The sequence below is a fragment of the Equus przewalskii genome, chromosome 25, assembly GCF_037783145.1.
Source record: "Equus przewalskii isolate Varuska chromosome 25, EquPr2, whole genome shotgun sequence".
NCBI lineage: Eukaryota > Metazoa > Chordata > Mammalia > Perissodactyla > Equidae > Equus > Equus przewalskii.
The window spans coordinates 29626721-29647435 of NC_091855.1; the positions used below are offsets into that span (position 1 = coordinate 29626721).

General features: G+C 35.4%; 1 long non-coding RNA gene across 2 annotated transcripts in view; it reads right to left on the reverse strand.

Annotated features, from left to right (window-relative positions):
* LOC103551337 (uncharacterized) overlaps window positions 1-20715 on the reverse strand; it is a 65935-nt gene that overhangs the window by 11388 nt on the left and 33832 nt on the right. The window contains exons 3-4 of one of the 2 annotated variants that reach the window (XR_544988.2): window positions 11212-11373; window positions 1437-1475 (exon numbers count right to left, since the gene is read on the reverse strand). This is a non-coding gene — a long non-coding RNA (uncharacterized lncRNA). The remainder of the gene's footprint in view (window positions 1-1436; window positions 1476-11211; window positions 11374-20715) is intronic. The other variant, XR_011533059.1, reaches the window with a different exon arrangement.

The window sequence follows — 20715 nt, forward strand, 5'->3', positions numbered from 1 at the left end:
TAACATGTGTTCAAATATTTTGTCCCCCTTCTTTGTCCTATTGAGTTATAGAGTTCTGCATAGTTTGGAAAAAAAAAGATCCTTTGTCAAATTTTATGTTGCAAATATTTTCTCCCAGTTGGTGACTTGCCTTTAAATTCCCATAAGAGTCCTTTATGGAGCAGAAGTTTTTGATTTAGATAAGTCTAGTTTATCACTTTTTCCGTTTGTGGTTTCTGCTTTTTGTGTCTTATCCAAGATATCATTGCCCTCCCCAAGGATAAAAAGATTTTCTCATATGATTTCTTCTAGAATTGTAATTGTTTTAGCCTTTACTTTTATTTATGCATTTATTTGTTTTTCCTGAGGAAGATTTGCCCTGAACTAACATCCATTGCCAATCCTTATTTTTTTTTTCCTTGAGGAAGACTAGCCATAAGCTACCATCCATGCCAATCTTCCTCTATTTTGTATGTGGAACACCTCACCAGCATGGCTACTGAGCGGAGTAGGTCCTCACCTGGGATCTGAACCCAGACAGCCCAGGAGAGCATGGAACTTTAAAAACTTGGCCATGGAGCTGGGCCCTAGCTCTTACTTTTAAGTCAATGGTCCACTTGAATCAGCTTTTTGAGTATGGTGAGGGGTAAGGATAGAAGTTTATTATTTTGTATATGGATATCAATTGTTACTTCACTAGTTTAGCAAAATTTCTACATTGAATCACCTTGGAAATATGTTGAAATATCAGTAATATATATCAATATTGTCTATTTATATATGTGGGTGTCAATTTTTAGAATCTTTGTTCCATCTCACATGTCTGTCTATACGCCAATGTCACACTGTCTTATTTACTGACCATTATTGTAAGTTTTGATATGATGTATAGTAAGTACTCCAACTTTGTTTTTATTTCAAAAACTTGTTTCTGATAATGGTTCATTTTTCATTTCCCTATGTTTTAAAATAAGCTTGTCAAAAAGTTCTACCAAAAACAAAATCATAAAACCTCAGCTGAGATTTTGATCAGGATTGCCTTTAGTCTATAGATCAATTTTGCGAGAATGGACATCTTAATATTTTCTGGGTTTTTTACCATGAATATGGTATACATTTCCACTTCTTTTGGTTCTCTTTATGTTACCCAAGCAACGTTGTGTATTATTTCAGTTCACAAATTTTGCTTATATTTAATTAAATTTGTCTCTCAGTATTTCCTATTTTTTATTTTATCAGAAATGCTATTGTTTTTACTTCAAGTTCCAATTTTTAATTGTTAATATACAGGCATATAATTGATTTTTTATATTGCTCTTGTATCCTTCATATGTGCATTAATTAGTTGTAGTAGCTTTGATATTTTCCATGTAGAAAACCATGTCATGTGCAAATAAAGACATTTTTACTTTTTTCTTTCCAAACTGTAAAGTTTCTTTTCAGTTTCCTTTTCTTACCTTCATTATGATGAACAGAAGTGGTGAAGGCATCCTCATCTTGTTCCCGATCATAGGAGGAAAGAAAGCAGTCAATCTTTTGCCATGAAGTATAATGTTAACTATGGAGGATTTTTTTTTTTTTGTAAGTGTGCTTCAATTTTGGGAACTTCTTTTTTATTTCTAGATTGGTTAATCTTTTTTTTTTTTTTCATGAGTATGTGCTGAATTTTGTAAGAAAAAAATTCTGCATCTATTGAGAGAGTCATATAGGTCTTTTTTCTTTCATCCCTTCTTCCCTCTTTCTTTCTTCCTACCTCCCTCCCTTTCTTTCTTCCTCTTTTTCATTCTTTCATATACCTTCTTCAGTTTTCTAGTTGTTTAGGGGAAAATAATAAATTGGGGTTCTATTACTTCATCATTGCTGGAAGGGATTTTTCCTGTGCATGGTTGTGTTTTAATGTGATTTTTGTTTCTCAAGGGTTTTTTCATCACATTACCCACTGTTTGGTGGTTAGAAGCAGTTAGCTTTGCCACTCTCAAAGGCTCTGAATTTCCAGACAGTCTCTCTTTCCTGTTTGTGCTTGCAAACTGGCCAATTTCCTTCTGGATGTGTTTCTTTCTTGTAATATGCTGACAAAAAGATACAATAGTATCTAACAGACATGAATACTTTGATTCTTGTCAGTCTTTTCCCCACAACTGCCAGTTCAGTAGACTTGTGATCTTCCCCCAGGAAATTGTAGGCAAGAGTTTTACCAAATGTTTTGCCATTACGTAATACGGATCGTCATCTCTTCAGCCTCTGATAACAGTTTTATTATTTCTTGTTTCCTGTATGCTATGCCTTTGCCACATGTTTTAGATTTTTTGTTACAAAACATGTCTCTTGAGTTTATCCTAGGCATTGAAATCCAGCTAGCAGTGAGAAACAGAAACGAAGGAGTAGAGAGGGCACACCAGAAGTGAAACATCAATTCTACTCACATTCTACTGGGGAAAATTAGTCCCATGTCACACTTATATTCAAGACAGATAGGAAAATTTATTTAGTTCTACAGCCAGAAAACAGAATAGATTTAATGGTCTGTTAGTCCATCTTTAGTACAATGCTGTAACTTCTTTTCCGGAGGGAGTTACCCTGTAAGTGCCCACTGGCATAAGTCTTGTAAGGCCTCATGACCACGCTCTCCAGTGTGTGGAAGAGGGTTACTGATTGAATGTCAATTGCCTAGTCAGATACTAGAGAAGAGGTTGACTCACTAAGAGAATTTTAGGACTTCGGTGAATCTTATCAGCAAAAAATTTTGCTCTTACATTTGGGCATAGGCTGATGATGTTTGCAAAAGAAGAACATAATTTGCTATCAGTCTGAATCCACCAATGGCTAAAATTCTCAGAGTTTTTGAATTCAATGTGTTAGCTCAAGCAGCTGGGGATAGTAACAATTGTTTGCTCATAATTGTTCTTTCAATAGTGTCTCATACTAAACCTTGTTGAGATGTGAGCATTTAAAAAATAATACTGGGGAAGTGCTCCACATAATCAGGAGAGAGTGAAATGCTCGAGTGAATATGTCATGAGTGACCAGCTCGTTGACCCACTCTGTTCTTCATGAAAACCCAGCAGACCCAAGGCTGTGAGAAATACATCAGTGAAGGAAGCAGCATTTGAATAGTGATTAGTGGCTGTATTTGTCAACCGGGATGCTGGTATGAAATGCTGTGGTTGAAAGGAGCTCATAGTTTTTAGGGGGGATTGGAAGAATCCTAGAGTGACTGCACCTAAGTGGAGGCACACAAAGAAAAGTCACTAGGAGAGGCCAAGGAGCTGCCATGGAAGTCAGAATGGTCTGACATGCTGGAGTATTTAGCAGTTTAACTGATTTTTGGTCTCCTAGAGCCCAGATACATAGGCTGTCCGACATATATGATTATTATAACTGGAAAAATCTCAAAATTTGTTTAATTACTACCTTGTTTTAAGACATTATGATAGTGAATTGCAAGCCCTCACTCACTTGTCAAACTTGTGTAACTTCACGGATCTAAAGCTATTTGAATGAGTCTGAGTACAGTGGAAGAAGGATTCTATGAAGACTAGACGTCACAAATATACACTACTGATGTTCCTCTTAGCCTTTCCCCTCGGGGCGTGCAGCCATTTGCCGTGGCTAACTGTACACAGAGAAAGGAGAATTACCCACAGTATTATTGTTCTTTATTTGTTAGACATTGATTCTGAGCTAACCCTAAAACAGAGACTCTGCCCTTTATTGTAAGTTTACTGGTGAGAAATGGAACCAATGAAGAACTAGTGAAATGTAATTTTCATTCATTCATTATTTTAGTCATTCATTTAATAAACAAGTTTTGAATGCCTCCTGTCCGTCTAGCTGTGTTTTGTGCCTAGAATAGCGTGGTGAAGAAAATAGGAGAAAAAGTTCCCTGATTGCATGGAACTTACATTCTATTAGGAAGAGGAAAAATAAAAAATAAACACCAGATGTAAATATAAGAAGTAAATTACACTGTATATTAGAAATTTATGAGTGAATTAAAATAGTAGAAAAGGATAGAGATATTGGCCATGCTGTGAGTCAGGAGGGGGATACAATTTTAACAAGGGTGATTAGGGTAAAAACTTCAAGCAGAAACCACAAAGATGCGTAGCAGCTATTCATAGGGTTAAAATCAGATAGAGAATTACAGACAGAGAGGTGAGCCAATGCGAAGACCCTAAGTTGTAGCCTTGCCTGAGGTGTGCTAAGAACAATGGGAAAGCCAATATGGCCGCAACAATGCAGTTAAGGGAAGAGTGGTGGGAGATGAGGTCAGATAACGCTTATATTTCTGAAAAAGATGGAGAAGCTTTGAAGTAGGTTGATCTGAGTAGAAAGGTAATCTGACCTGTGTTGCCATTGGATACCCCAGTGTGCTCTGTCATGCACAGACTTTAGGGGTAGGGGTAAGAGAAGAATCAGCAAGGTCATTTAGAAGGTCCTTGCAAATATCCCGGCGAGAGATGACCGTGGTTTGAACTATGGTCTAGCAGTAGATGTGGTATATAAGGTTCTGGATATTTTGAAGGTAAAGTCAACAGGATTTCCTGATAGGGAGGACAGAAAGAGTAATCAAAGGTGATTTCTGACCTAAGTAACTTTGGGGAAGGAGCTGCTATCCTCTGAGATGGGAAATGCTGCGCTTGAAGCAGGTTGGACAAGTTAAATTCAAGATGCTATTAAATCATCCAAATGATGATGTTTGGTAGTTGGATATATAAATCTGGAATTTAGGAGAGAAGTCCAGAAGGAGGAATTTCGTATTGGTTGTATTCAAAGCCATGAACCCGTATGAAATTACAAAGGGGGTGAGTGTGGCTAGCAAAGAGAAGAGGCCCAAAAAGTACTTGGACCTAGGCTATTTCAAATTAAGCTTTTAATTTTTTTCTTCAGTTCCTGAGTATGAAAGTGGAAGAGATGTGAGCAACTGACAAAATGTCTATATTGGACTGACCCATGGAATATGAATTAGTATGATAGGAAGGACTAAATGGAAGAATCTCCAAAGTAATTCTTGTTTCAAAATGAATTAATCAAAAGAAAAAATCACATTTCAGCAGTGGGAGATATCACACCTTTTATGGCAATGATCAAAACTTGAGAGATGCATAAGTTGTCACTTCCAACAAAATATTGTTTAATGCTCCCATTTGGCCAATGCAAAAGACTTTGTAAAATGTCAATGGGTTATCATAAGCTTAACCACATAGTAATTTCCACTGGAGCGATCATCTTGTATGTTGGCATAGCTAAGTATAAAATCTCTAGTATTTGGTATTCATATTTTGGTAAAGAAATCTATTTTTTCCTCTGTCTCTATTTCAATAAGTAGAAAAAATGGCAAGCACTTTCTTATCTCCTGTAAGGCACCTCCTCTTTGCTATACCTCTGAGATAAATTCTCCCAATTTGCACCACATTTTAGCCCACAGAAATCTGGATCATTATGCCAAACCTCAAATGTCACGCTGGTCTACCACATTGGTGACCTCATGCTTACAGGATATGTAGAGAAAGAAAAAAGTAAGCAGCATATATGCTTTTGTAAGACACATGCATTATTGAAGTTGGGGAGTAAGTCCCATGCAGCCACGAATACTGCTTGAGACACATAATTCTTTTGAGAGCTAACTAGCTCAGTCAAGAGATAGATTAGGTATAGCATAGTTATAGATAGATACAGATATTGATGCAGATAAAGACAAATGCAGGCACTGTGCTTCTTGTTATAGATAAAAATACAAATAGGACACAATGCTTAATTTCAAGGACTCAGATCTTAGAACCCAGAGAAACAGTATCCCCAGCCATATTCAGAATAACATTATGGATTTATGTCTTATATTAAAAAATAAATTTTGTCTGGAATTCAGCAGAGTTGACAGGAATAATCAACAAAAAGACAATATCGAGGCATTGATGTAAAAGTTTTGAAACTTTAAAGAGAAAGGCATTATCTTATGAGCTGCCAGAAAGAAAGGAAAGATAAATTATGAAGATAAATAATTTTAACTCCTAAAACCAAGTGCATGTGGAAGAATAATGTAGGAGAAGCTAAACAAAGATAATTGAATTTAAATCAATACAACTGGGCCAAAGTTATTTTTAAATTTAAAAGGAAAAAGTGGGGCTGGTCCTCTGGCATAGTGGTTAAGTTTGTGTGCTCCGCTTTGGCGTCTTGAGGTTTGTAGGTTCGGATCCCAGGCACAGATCTGCACATTGCTCATCAACCATGCTTTGACACGATCCCATATACAAAGTAGAGGAAGATTGGTACGGATGTTAGCTTAGGGACCATCTTCCTCAAGCAAAAAGAGGAAGTTTGGCAACAGATGTCAGCTCAGGGCCAATCTTCCTCAGACAGAAAGGAAGGAAGGAAGGAGTGACTGCATTTCAAATCAGGAGACGAAAATAATTTGTTAGCTTATAATCTCTATTGCTATGCTCAAAGTAAGAGACAATTAAGGACTTAAAGGACAATATAAGTTATGGAAAGTTAACTGACCTTAAATGTTAGCATAAATTTAGTTTTGTTAAGCAAAATATACTAATAAACAGAAGGCTATATAGTGTGACAACATATGAAATTTTTCTTCAAAAAGTTTTTAACCAAAATATAATAACAAAAGATATATAAAAATTAGGAAATATTGTTAAGCTACTTCCTCAATCTTTGTTAATATGAATGAAAAGATATATCTAAAAAAAAATAAGTGAATAAATAAAACAATAGAATTCTCAAGTTATTTTAAAATATTTGTTAACATATTAAAGAATGAATAGCTGATGTGCTATAGTATATTTTAAGAACTATCCAACAAAAGAAAATTCGGAAAAATGAAAAAAAAAATGCAGGGGCCGCCCCCATGGCTGAGTGGTTAAGTTCACGTGCTCTGCTTCCGTGGCCCAGGGTTTCACTGGTTCAGATCCTGGGCGCGGACATGGCACTGCTCGTCAGGCCATGTTGAGGCGGCATACCACATGCCACAACTAGAAGGACCCACAACTAAAATATGCAACTATGTACTGGGGGGATTCGGGGAGAAAAAGCAGGAGAAAAACAAAAGAAGATTGGCAACAGTTGTTAGCTCAGGTGCCAATATTTAAAAAAAAAAAATGTAGTTGCTGCAAATTTAAACATCTATTTTCATGTTGCTCATGTCCCATCAGTTAGTGAACCTATATAATTATTCTAGTTCAAGGAAATAAAGAGCTTAAACTCATTAAATACCAAATAAATTTATTAAAAGAAATAAGAATTAAAGGTTAATTTTTAACATTGCTTAGGATTTTGTATATATGTATACAATACACATAAAAATACACACATATTTATGTATATGTATACATGTAAGTATACATATTGGAATATGCACTTGTATATATGCATGCATATTGTATATACATCTATAACATATGTATGCATATATCAGGTTACATGTAAATGGCCTTAACTTCCCTACAGAAATATACAGGTCGCTGACTAGATTTAAAAAAATATTCAAAATTACTTCATTTATAAGTAGAAGACACAAATAGACTAAAAACAAGAGAGTAATTTAGACTTAACCAGGCTTATGTGGGTAACAGCAATGCATGAATTTCTAACTGTGGAATCACATAATACATGTATGATAGGAAAATTACTTAAAAGAATGAAACATTACTTTAAGGAATATAGAATATATGGGAAAAAAACACTAACAATACTGAAGGAATACATCTCAAACAATATAGCATTGAGAGACCTTAAGAAAAATGTAAGCAAAGTAAATAGAATTACATCTAGATATAATTGTAATTTCAAATTCCAATTTCTAATTAAGTTATTTACCTTGATTATTAGATCAATATATCAAGATAATGCAATCGAGAGAGTGAGTCGGGAGTATAACAAAATATTGACCAGTTAACTCATAATAGCATCATGTTTAGGAAGGAAAAATATGGCTAGATATAATAAAATAAGTTGGGTTCATAAATGACTGAACAACTGAAACCAAAAGGCTTTGATTAATGGATTGATATCAAAATTAAGGGAAGTTTCAAAGGACGTTCCCAGAACACTTTTCTCTGCTCTGTTTTAAGCAATAGTTCAAATAATAACTTTGAAGATAGCATGCTTATCAAATGTGAAGAGTAATGTCAGTCGGATGACAGAATCAGACTCCAGAAATCATTCATTTATTCAACATTATATAATAATTACTATTTGATAGAATCACTTATACAAGATGAATGAAAATATATTAAGATGAATTTTAATAAAATCCCTATGTTATTACACTTAAGACTAAAAGGTCAAATGTATAGGAATTCTAAAAATGACTTGGAAGCCTGTCTGAAAGAAATGTTAAGTGTTACAGTTGACTAAAAATTCAGTGTCAACCAATGGTGTCTATAGGTACCAGGAAAGCTAATGTGAGTGTAGGCTGCATTTAAAAGCCAGTATAGATTGAAGTGGGAAAAGGATCAACTTTATGGGCCAATAAATAAATAAACAAATAAAAAAGTCCAAGTATAATCAATAAGCAATAAAATACTGTAAAAGTCACTAAAATAATTTTTATAGGATAAATTCCAGTGGATTCCCTGTAGAATGACTATAAATATTAAAAGAATAATTTCTATGTTCTGTAAGCTGTTATAAAGCAAATGTGTATGGATATGTGTGTTTATAAATTAGTAGAAAAATATCCAAAATAGTCCAGACAAATTAGAGTTAAATATCATGTATGAATTTAGATACAGACTAAACAGAATTCAATACATTATAATATTACTATATGATTAAGTACTTTTAGGGAAGAAAGACCTGTTCAGTATGTATAAATTTTCTGTTCGACCATCACGTAAAAGAAATGGTACTTTCTCGATAATTCTTTTCTCATCTCCGTCTACCTGGCTGGAAGAAATTCATCTTGGCAGCGTTTGGAGCCTCCTCCTCTTGTAGAGTTGGTGAAGGAGGAGCGGGGATGTAAGTTATGAAGAACATTTAGAGAAGTGTCTTTTGGGTTTTAGTTTTTTCTCTTCATGGCTCACAGGCTCATTGCCCAAACATCCATATTCCCTTTAAGGTCTGTGGATTCACTGCTTCCTTATCAAGCCTGTGCGTGGATTTTTCAATGGTTCTCAAGATGTCAGTCTTAGTTTTCTGGACTCTGTGTTCTTCCCTATCAAATTCCCTTCTCTCTTAGATGCTGTATATTGGAGCAGAGAAATGGATCTGTCCCGTTTAATGACTATCCTCTAAATCCAGTTCTTTTCCTCTTTCCTAGGGAAAACTTAGACAGTACTTCAGTCCTTCCAGCATTGGCCCAAACATACCACTTTCTACCCTTAAAATCCTTTGTTCATGGGCTATTTGGCACCATCATTTCTATGAGCCCATTTTTCAAAAAGATAAAAATACTTTGTGACATTTGCCTTCTCAGTGCTTGGAAATTTTTCCTTCTGAATCTGCAACTCTATAACTTTTATCAACAGAGAGCTCTACTTCCAAGATCTAAAGAGACCCAGAGACTTTTCTTGGCAACCTTCTTACGCGAGGGGTGGGTAAACTATCAATAGCAAAGTGATCTTTAAAAAATCTGAGTAAGAGCTCAATATACAGATTCAACCACATGATGATAACCATCAGGAAATTATTAACTTAATCTATCATGTAAGATGTATGCATTTCACAGCTATTATACTATAAATTCGATCATCATTTTATACCACTCTACATTGATTGTACTGTGAAATGCTATAAAGGCCCATGTTATTTCTAAAGATGTGTAAAACAAAAATATATATTGAGAGAATAAGAAATCATTCTATTCAATGAATAAGCACCGACAATTCTTTCTCAAAACAAGATGTAGATAAATTAGAGCACAATCCTGTCGTTCTTTTGGTATTGTATTGGAATTCATGCAATATCTCTAATAGCAAAAAACAAAGTACGAAAAATACAGCATTAGGAAAAAGGAATAAAAATAGCACTTTTGCAGATGATTGTGTATGAGAATATTCAGGCAAATAAATTACTAGAGATAAGAATTTTCAATTAGTCAAACTGCAGTGCACAAGTAATGTTCATATAGAAGAATGATGGAAACAATAACAAAGACATTAGTATTCATTTCCTATGGCTCCTATAACAAATTACAACAAAGTTGATGGCTTAAAGCAGTAGAAGTTTTTTTCTTTATATTTTTGGAAGCAAAATATCTGAAATCAGTATCACTGGGCCTAAATCAAAGATGTCAGCAGGGCCATACTCCCTCCAAAGGGTCTGGGGGAGAATCTGTTCCTTGCCTCTTGTAGTTTCTAGCGGCTACTGGCACCCCTTGGCTTGTAGCCGAATAACTCCTGAATGCATCTGTGGTCACATTACCTTCCCCTCTTCTATCTCTGTGGAAAAATCTCCTGATAATTTAAGTCCTCGTGGAATATTTCCTAGAACTTGACAAATTGTTACTAAAATCAAATTAGGTAAGTATATTAATTTAGTCAAGGATTAACATATTTTTAAATTAATGATGCCAAACTGATCATGCCAGCTTTTAAAATACATCCAAATTTTTAATCGACAAAATCTTCTTTTTTTTTTAAAAGATTTTATTTTTTCCTTTTTCTCCCCAAAGCTCCCCCCGGTACATAGTTGTATATTCTTCGTTGTGGGTCCTTCTAGTTGTGGTATGTGGGATGCCGCCTCAGCGTGGCTTGATGAGCAGTGCCATGTCCGCGCCCAGGATTCGAACCAACAAAACACTGGGCCGCCTGCAGCGGAGCGCGCGAACTTAACCACTCAGCCACGGGGCCAGTCCCAAATTGACAAAATCTTTTGACGTAATGTTAAAAATGATGAAAAATGACCAGCAGAAAGAAAAGTAAAAATTGACTGCAGAAATTCCAACAGAAAATTCAGTAACTATGTTCCTATGGGCTTTAAATCTGAGTGTAAAGATTAATTTATCCCATTCTTCATTTCGTATGTTGAAATAAACTGCAAGAGATATACCTAAATAGAATTAATTTGTGAAATTAAAGGAAAACAATATAATATTTATTCCAGATCTAAAGAAATTTGACCAATGATGAAAGGAGTGATAACATGAAAGCTATGGTGGATGGGTTTAAGTATAACATTAATAAAGTTTCACAGTAAAATTGTGCCAGAAAGACTTTCACATTCGAGTAATGGAAACTCCACCTTAGAGTGACTTAAGCAATAATGTTTTTTAATTACCTTAAATACAAGGAAGTCCAGAGGTTAGCAGTCCAGAGTTGGTACAGCTCCATCATTTTACCAAGGACGTGCTTCTACTCCATTGTCTGCAGCTGGTTGCTTCTTTGACTCCAGGCATGTTGAAATATGGTTTCCAAATGGCGACACCTCCAGACATCATGACTGCATTCAAAGCAAATAATCATGAGAGACGTTGATAAAAATGGGTTTTTCCTCAAGTGGTTTTCTTTCTTTTTGTTTTTTTTTTCCCCCAATAACAAAAAAATAATTCCAAGAAGTTTTTTCAGGAAACTTTCTCTTAATCTTAGTGATAAGAAATGGATCATATGGCCGCTGCTGGCTGCAAAAGTAGATGTCTGGCAAAGAAGAATGAAATCTGTAGGCTTAGATAGTCATGATTACTCCCTGGGCTTGGGCGCTTAACTCTTCCAAACACAAGTGGCATGTTGTAACCAGAAGAACGAGTAGAAGAGCTATTGGTTAAGAACCAGAGAGTGTGCGAGATAACCCTATAATATAAATGTAGTACAAGGTGGATAGTATATGACGAGAAAATAATAAATCAACATGTGGATATAAGCAAACTCTATGATGTTAAAATACACCTATTAAATAAACAGAGTTAAGTTAAATGATGATGTCCATCCATTCATTCATTCATTTAGTAATTAATTACTGAGGGTTTGTATCAGGCACTACAAGTCTTAGGTATATATTAGTGAATGAAATGATCTCTGCCTCAGTGTAGCTGAAATTTAATGAACCAGTAAAAACTTATTAAACTACAGGAAATCTAGTGTGCTTATCAGTCACTAATGATGTTCAAAATAAATAGTTGCAGTTTCCTGAGAGATAAATTTTTATTTATTTATTTATTTTTTTTTGCTGAGGAAGATTCACCCTGAGCTAAGTTCTGTTGCCAATCTTCCTCTTTTCTTCATGTGAGCCGCTGCCACAGCATGGCCACTGACAAGTGAGTGGTATGGTTCTACACCCAGGAAGCAGATCTGGGCTGCTGAAACCAAGTGTGCCAAACTTTAACCAGGGCTGGTCCATCAGAGTTAAACCTTGAAACTCACTTATGTCTGGAAAAGTATGGGATCAGTTCTATGAATATACTTCAACTTTTCAAAGTTTTTTTTCTGAAATGTATATGGTAATTTAATGAAAAACTGGAAACAATCAAATATCTAACAGCAGTTTATTAAACTGTGCTTTATCCATGCATTAAAATGCAATACAGCTATTAAGATGTTACAGTTTAGGACCATGAACTTATATAGAAATATGTACGTGAAATAACAATACTTGAAAAAAGCAGATCAAATAACAATACAATGAAACTAATTATACTCTTTCATAGCTCTCAGAGATATGAGCATTCCTCTTTTATCTTACCTTGGCAATGTTTCCTCTTCCTTACTGGACCATTATCAATACCTTATCTTCTGGAAAGTCTTCCCTGGTCTTTGTCCCAGTATTCAATTAATTGATTATTCCCCTTAACACTAATAACTTTTTTATTAATTCCTATTTTATCTGTTATCATAATGTCTCAAAATTAGTTTTGTATGGTCCTGTCAATCTTGCTTGTCGACACCGCCTTCATCTCTGTATTCCTGGGATCTGAGATATGACATGTTGTTCTTGTGTCTTCAATATCTACAAATAAGCCTGTCACCAGGAAGGTGCCCAAAAAATGTTCGCTGAGTGAATCTAGTGAATGCTCAATAAATACTGGCTAAGTGAATGGATTCTCATAGAATTTTAATCATATTTATCATATTATGATCAGAATTAAATTTCAAATTATTAATAAAATTTAGCATTCATTACATGCTTTTTTTCCTGGAGAAAATGTAATACCTTGACTATTTTACATACTGGATATTCTTAAAACGTGAAATCTAATGAAATATGTACAGAACTTTGAATGCCTTTTTTTTCTTTCTTTTTTTTTTTGAGGAAGATTAGCCCTGAGCTGACATCTGCCACCAATCTTCCTCTTTTTGCTGAGGAAGAATGGCCCTGAGCTAACATCGTGCTCATCTTCCTCTACTTTATATGTGGGTTGCCTGCCACAGCATGGCTTGACAAGTGGTGTGTAGGTCTGCATCTAGGATCTGAAGCAGCGAACCCTGGGCCACTGGAGCAGAATGCGTGAACTTAACCACTGCGCCACGAGGCCAGTCCCTTGAATGTCTTTTTTTTAAGGGAGTGCCCAATGTTCATCTTATCTGGACCTTCCTGAGTGGCCAACTGAAGTCAACATCACACCTGACTCAGCTTTGCTTGGTTGAACCTGCCACATAGTTGGCCAGACTGGATGCTGTTGATGTAGCTGATTATCTTTAAATAACTACTTGCATTCTTCTCTAGTTTAAGATCCAGGGTAACTGTGCACTTATCATGTTGTGTGTTTGTTTGTTTTTCATTTACGTGAAAACAGAACAGGGAGGGCCATGGTTACACAAACAGTGAAGAAAGAGAAAAGAGTCTCAGCCTCTTTTATTCCTTCCCTCAATAGATAACCAAAAATGTAGTGTTCACTGACGTGATATCCTTACATATATTGCAAGAGAGTGTATTTTATTTAGATATACTAAAAGCAAAGTCTGCTGAGTCCTCCACTTAAATTAACACTAGGCTTAAACAGAGAAAAGAGCACCGAATGAGATGTTCAATTGAGAATGTCTACATACAAGTTCTGTTAGTCTCTGAAATCAACCGACAATATCCTCGATCTCTATTCCAAAGCGTTAATTCCAGTGCCAGAGCATTTCTCTTTTTTCTTCCTTTGTGAGGGTTTTGATGCTTATCCAATAAAGACAACTATCTACATTGCTTTAAATTAATGATTCTCAAAAGCTGCTGACAAAGAGACAAATCTAGAAAGTCTTTGATGTTGAATAAACAATACTGTTTTCATTACGTGTGTTTCTACAAACCCCATGAAAAATTAAGTTTGGGCTCCTTTTGGGGACAGAGGGGTGTGTGTGCATGTGTGTGTGTGTGTGTGTGTTTGTGTGTCTTGTGGCGGCAGGGGATGTGGGGGAGTGATATGAAAAGATACAACGCAAAAGACCAAAAGAATTCTATCCTTTTTCTCTTCACAAAATGGTTTAGGTTTGGCTGCCCTTGTTTTTGTTGGACCTGAATAGAAAAGTGAAGTATTTTAATCTTCTTTTTCAAAACATACAGACTTATGGAAATTTAAGTCAACAGCTGTTCAACTGTCAAGTCACCGGCTACATTCAAGTCTGAGAAAAGAAGAAAATCTGTTTAAATGAAAGCTTGTTTGAATGAAGGCCATGAGTTTCAGCATTTGTGTTTGAAAAAAAAATTAAAGATTGTTACTAAAGTAAAAGATCTTTCCCTAGGATGACCTTTCTTTGTTGAAAATGTTGGAAAATCAATATTCAACATGAAGTATGAAACTGAAGTATGTCATCTGTAAGATCACCAGAGTGTTGAGGGAACTGAATACCCTCAACTCATGAACTCCTCAAGGCCAAAGGTTTGACCTAATGCAATACCTAGTGCATAGAAAGTGTTCTAGAAAAATGCATATTGGCAGAGTGAACAAAAGGGACAAAGAAATCAAGTGGTCACCTCTTTTTCTTTCGTTTTTCAAAGGCCTTATGTAATTGAGTTTTAGAAAGATTAATGATAGTTGGCAGGATATATAGTTGTGTGAAACACAGGCAATGGTTTGAATATTTTTTTTAACAGTTGAGAAAATTAAGATATAAGCTCTCGGTCAAGAGTGGGAATAGCCTGTCTTATTATGATACTGATTAATGGGCTGATTATTTTTCTTCATATGTGATAAAAATCTGTGTTCATACATGTTGTGGTTGAAAAGGTATGATAAGATAATGTGATTTTTTTTTCCAAATTAGGCTCTCTGGTTACAAGGCCCATATCTGTATCCCGTAAATGTAACAACCTTGATGAAAACATACTGATTTAAAGACCAAACATTAGATTTGCAGATGCAGAAAATCAATTGTGTTAATATACTAAAAACTTATGCTCTTACAATGGTTCATACTAAAATGACTTAGGGAGGACTAATATATAAATAAAATGGCAATGTATTAATTTATAATGGTGACGGTTTCTTTAAGCACCTTCACCCTAGCTGTGTATCCTGTAAACAGAGTTGGAAAGTGTTGGGACTGTAGGCATTCCTGCTGAAAAAGTGAAACTATAGGTCCCTGTGCTCAGAGACCACCCTGCTCAAAGGGGTTCCCCATCCATCATTGCTCTTTTTCTGTTTAAATTGGTCGATGCCTCATGAGTAGGGCTTTGTGATTTTTTTTATACTGTACTGCATTGTTCTTCCCAACATTATGTATTTCCTTTTCTTGGATCCAGCTCCATACCACACCTTTACTTTCAAAACTTTCCCACCATAACCTCTAGAACTGTCATTGTGGGGTTGTAAAAATAGCCCTATCTTCACCATTTGCACCTTTTTGCCGTTAAGTAAAACCTGACTCTCAGATGAAGATACCAGTTTCATTGCTAAGCTCTTAAGTGCTAGCTGCTCATTTCTCATAGTCCTGGGTGGTGAGATATTGTTTCTGCACTCCATACTCTCCAGCAGTACTTCCAGCAATAAGACCTCCACTCTCTTGTAAAACACACACATTACAACTCGTTTGAGATCCATGATATTTCACTGTACATTTCTCGTTGCCATCTTATTGCCATTGTCAACAGAAAAATCCAGTATACTCCCAATTATTTATCAAAAATTTTGGTGACTGGCTCACTAACATTATCTCCACGCAAATCCTGCCATTACTATCTTTGGTGACACCTGTGTGCACACGGACTCTCTGTCCTTAACATCCTCATCTCTAAAGACCTTGTCCACAGCTCCAATTCACATCTCTCTCTCTCACATTATGAATTTTGCTATTAATGTAGATTTTTTCTACTGTGTAATCACTAATTCAGGTATCACATTCTCTGAGTACAACCTGTTTTCCTAGCTATGGTCATTTCAGGACCTCAGTGAAGGTTCCAGTTCATTGCCTTTCTATCATATGGTCCTTGAAGCATCTCATTTTTTGTTATCAACATCCTTTCTCAGCATAAACACTTGCAGTAAATCTTACTCCAAGTTTCTTTTTTAAATTTTTTTAAGGTCTGCTTCTTTTGGTGAGGAAGATTAGCCGTAAGTTAACATCCGTTGCCCATCTTCCTTTTTTTTCTCATTTTTGTTTTCTCCCCAAAGCCCCAGTACATAGTTGTTTATCGTAGTTGCAAGTCCTTCTAGTTCTCCTGTGTGGGATGCCTCCACAGCAAGGCTTGTTGAGCAGTGTGTAGTTCCACACCTGGGATCCAAACCAGCGAACCCTGGGACCCTGAAGTGGAGCATGCGAACCTAACCACTACACAAGCAGGATACCCCTCCAAGTTTCTTTTTGATGATTTCTTCACTGCATTAAAAGCATCAGTTCTTCCCCACATTTTTCAAAACTGGAATCCAGCAATGCCTCCCAGCCCCCAACAGAAATCCCATTTTACCTCTTACTTCACAGAGAAAATATGACTAGATCTCCCTCAATTTCTTACTTCCACACATGCGAAACTACCTACACCTGTATCTATTTTGTCCTGCCTCCCTCTGCTGAAGCACTTTCACTTGGGGGCTCTTCCTTCACACATCCTCAGAAACCTTCTTATAGAGTTCCCCATTGCTTTTTATATATTTAACAATATCCTCACAACCAGATCTTTAAAATGTTTGCTAATTATGTATGTATATATATATGAGTGTGTGCATGTGTGTCTGTGTATATATACATACATTTACATATACAAACATATATACAATTGTTGCACTCAAAATATTTTTGCTTTTTAAATTCAGGGGATTTTCTACTTTGATTTCTCTTAATATAAATAAAGTTTGAAATAAACTTTTATTTAGCTTACTGAATATTAAATAAATTAAAATGCCTAAAAAGGCTTTATTTTCAAACCTGAGAGCTAAACTTTTTTCTGCACTTTGAAAAATCACAATTGTTAGTTTCCAGATGGCAAGTTTATTCACAAATGTTCTAAAGACAGATTCTTCCCTTTATATGACATTTTCATGTGAATTAAGATCTGTTGTATAAGACTGAAAAACTACTGTTAAAAAGACAGTCCTTCCTCTAGTGAATATATGTGAAACTATCTCCTCTTTTCATGAACGTATCTCATTTTCCACAGTGAGAAATAACACTCAAACTTCTATAATTCTTTCCTACTGCCTCTGCTCCTGCTGCATATATTTTCTTATGATACTGGAAAATTTTCAACTAACTAATCTACTGAGTATACACATACACACATAGGTATACATCCATATGTGTATACATTTATAAACATATGTATGTATATATTCATATGCTGTGCATATATTTACACACACATTTATGGTGTAATAACAGTGCATATGGTATTTATGTGGCTCTCTCTCACCTGCTATTGTAGGAGCAGCTGTTCTTCTTAAGCCTTTATTCATGGATGTCCCCAGGGGTGAGCCCCATGTGTGCCGAGGAGCTCATTCTCTCCTATTATGTAGCATCTACCACTTTTTCTCTCTCTCTTTTTTGGTCTGGGGGAAGATACTACAGTGCAGAAACAGGGCACTGACTTCAAGAGTGAGTCAGTCATGAGAGCTGACTTGCCCGCTTGGTATCTCTGTAGCATTTCCTACCTATTCTTCATGATATCTGGGACAAGATGTTGATAACCATGCAGTAGTACTAACTCCTATCATGCCACAAGTTTTGGTGCTGTTTCCCAACTCTGCAGAAGCCACAGTCATTATCAGTGCATACCAAAATATACCCTGGGACGTCCCTAGAAGTGAGAATTCTCATCCTCCCAACTTATTAACAGCTAAAATCCAGGACCATATGTGACCTCTCTTGGGAGACACTGGGATTTAAAGTGTCTCCCATGTACCAAGTAGGGTGCTGATTTTGGGATAGGAAGATCAATAGAGGTAAGTCTTGATCTCAAGGACTTTACTACACAACATGAGAGAGAGGTGTGTGAACGACTAACATGTAGTCAAGGCTCAAATGAAAAAGGTAGAAAGTTTTATGAAAGAACAAAGGAAGAGATATTTTATTTTTGCCTAAGCATTAAAGTTAGTCACAGAAGACAAAGGCTTTAACTGAATCTTGGATGATTAGAATAAATTCACCCAAGAGAGAGGCATGTGCCAAAGGAGTAAGTCATCAGTATTTATTCAAGTTATGGGGATTACAGAATATTCCCACCTGATTAGGGGTTTAAATCTCAAATGTCTTTATGGCTAAGGGAAGTCTAAAGGCAATCCAGCTAAATGTTTGAATACAGAAAGGGACTATTCATAAAGAACATATGTAAAGGACTTGTGTAATCCAGCCTGTGAAAGAAGATTCTGATGTTCAGCTCCAGATAATTGTTGCCATGTTGGAATGATGGGTTGGCAAGAACAGATTTTTTGTTTTACTAGAGAAGCTGCAAAAATATGGACTTTAATGTAAAATATTCCAGTTTTAAAATGGTGGCAATTAATTCCATTTTTAGTTAATTTATTGCATGTTTATTTAATTTTCTTTAAATAATTTTTATTTAATTTTTTGTCTCTGCAAGAGGAAGACTGATAACTGTTTAACCATTATTTCTTCTTTGGGTTCTCAGTTTACAACCAGAAGGTTAGAATATGTGTTGGGTAGATGTACCGTAAGATGCTCTTCCAGAGTTAAGTTTGTTTCCCCTTGATCTGAAGCAATAGGCCAATCAAGCACCATTCTCTTGCCGACAACTTTAGTGTTCCACCACCATTCTTGCCAATCATCCTCTACCCTCCTTTTATTCTTTCCTGAGATTCATTCTTAACTTTATCTCTAGAGAGAGACGCAGTTGGATTTATCTTGGATTTATCTTCTGCCTAAAATTTTTCTTGGATCTGTTTTTACTTGGTCTCTTAAAACTCTTTCTTTGTCTCATTGGCCAACATTTGTTCTTTCCTTCCGAGTTCAGACTATATCCAGGTGGTTTGTATTTCATAACCATTCCCTCAGTACTCAAATTCTGTGTGGCTGGTCAAGACCCTTGTAAGAAAATATTGTCCTCATGTAGGAGAGAGGATGTACAGGCAAATTTGGCTTAGGAAGGGTTTTAGAAGAGTTTTGTCTAATATGCTAATGAAATGGGAATATATGGATCTGAAAGTAGGGCACTATCAAGTATTTATAGGCAAGGAATTCACATGATTCAGTTTGAGATTACATAGTAGTAGTATGAAAATGGATCATAGATTGGAATAGGAGGTAGAGAGAAAGCATTCACCTAAAATATACAAATTTATCAAGATGAGAGTAAATTCTATTTCCTCAGAAAATTTTTTTTTCAACAACTTCAACCGTCATTATTAACACATTTCTGCAAACTCCTAGCCACTTATTGTCTCTTTCATTTTATTTATGAGTAAGTAATGGTAGTCCCTCTGTCTACCTCATTTGTCAATTTCATTATGGTAGAGAATGTACTTGAATAATTTCAATCATTTTAATCTTTTAACTTTAATAATGTGTTTTTTATACATAGAATAAGGTCTTTGTGTCCTTTATATGTCCTTTGTATGGATATTTTGGTGATTGTCTATGTTCGCTTGAAAAGAATCTGTATTCTGCTCTCTAAGAGTGGAGTGGTCTATAAATATCAATGGGTTCAGTCAGTTGAAAGTATTTTCAGGTCATCTGTGTCCTTACTAATTTAATGTTCTGTCAATTAGTGAGAGAAGAGTTTTGAAGCCTCCAAATATAATTGTTACATTTGTCTGTTTCTCCTCTCAGTTTTTGTTTAATTTATTTTGAAAGTCTACAAATATTTAAGATTTCTTTCTTGATATTTCTTTCTTTCTTTCTTTCTTGATAAATCATCCCCTTAGTCATCATATAATCTCCTTCTTTATTATTGTTCTTAGCCCTTTGCCTGATGTGTCCATCTGATAATAAGATGGCCACTCAAACTTTCTTTTATAAGTGTTTCCATGGTGTATATTTTTCTATTCTTTTCCTTTTAATTTATCTATGTCTTTATATTTAAAATGGATGTCTGTCAGAAAGTATATAGTTGGATTTTACTTTTTCAAAATTTTTATCCAATTCTATGATCTCTGACTGATTTAAATTTCAGGTTTATTAAGGTATAACTGACATATAAAACTGTAAAATATTTAAAGTGTACATTGTGGTGATTTGATATATGTGTATATTGTGAAAGGATACCCCCATCAATTTAATTAGCCCATCCATGACCTCACATACATATCTTTACTTTTTATTTTGGTGAGAACGTTTAAGTTCTACTCTCTTAACAAAGTTCACTTGTACAATACAAAGTTATCAACTATAGTCAGCACTTCTCATTATATGCATAGACCTTATTCATCTTCTAGCTGGAACTTTCTCCCACCTCCCAGCCCCTCACAATCACTTTTCT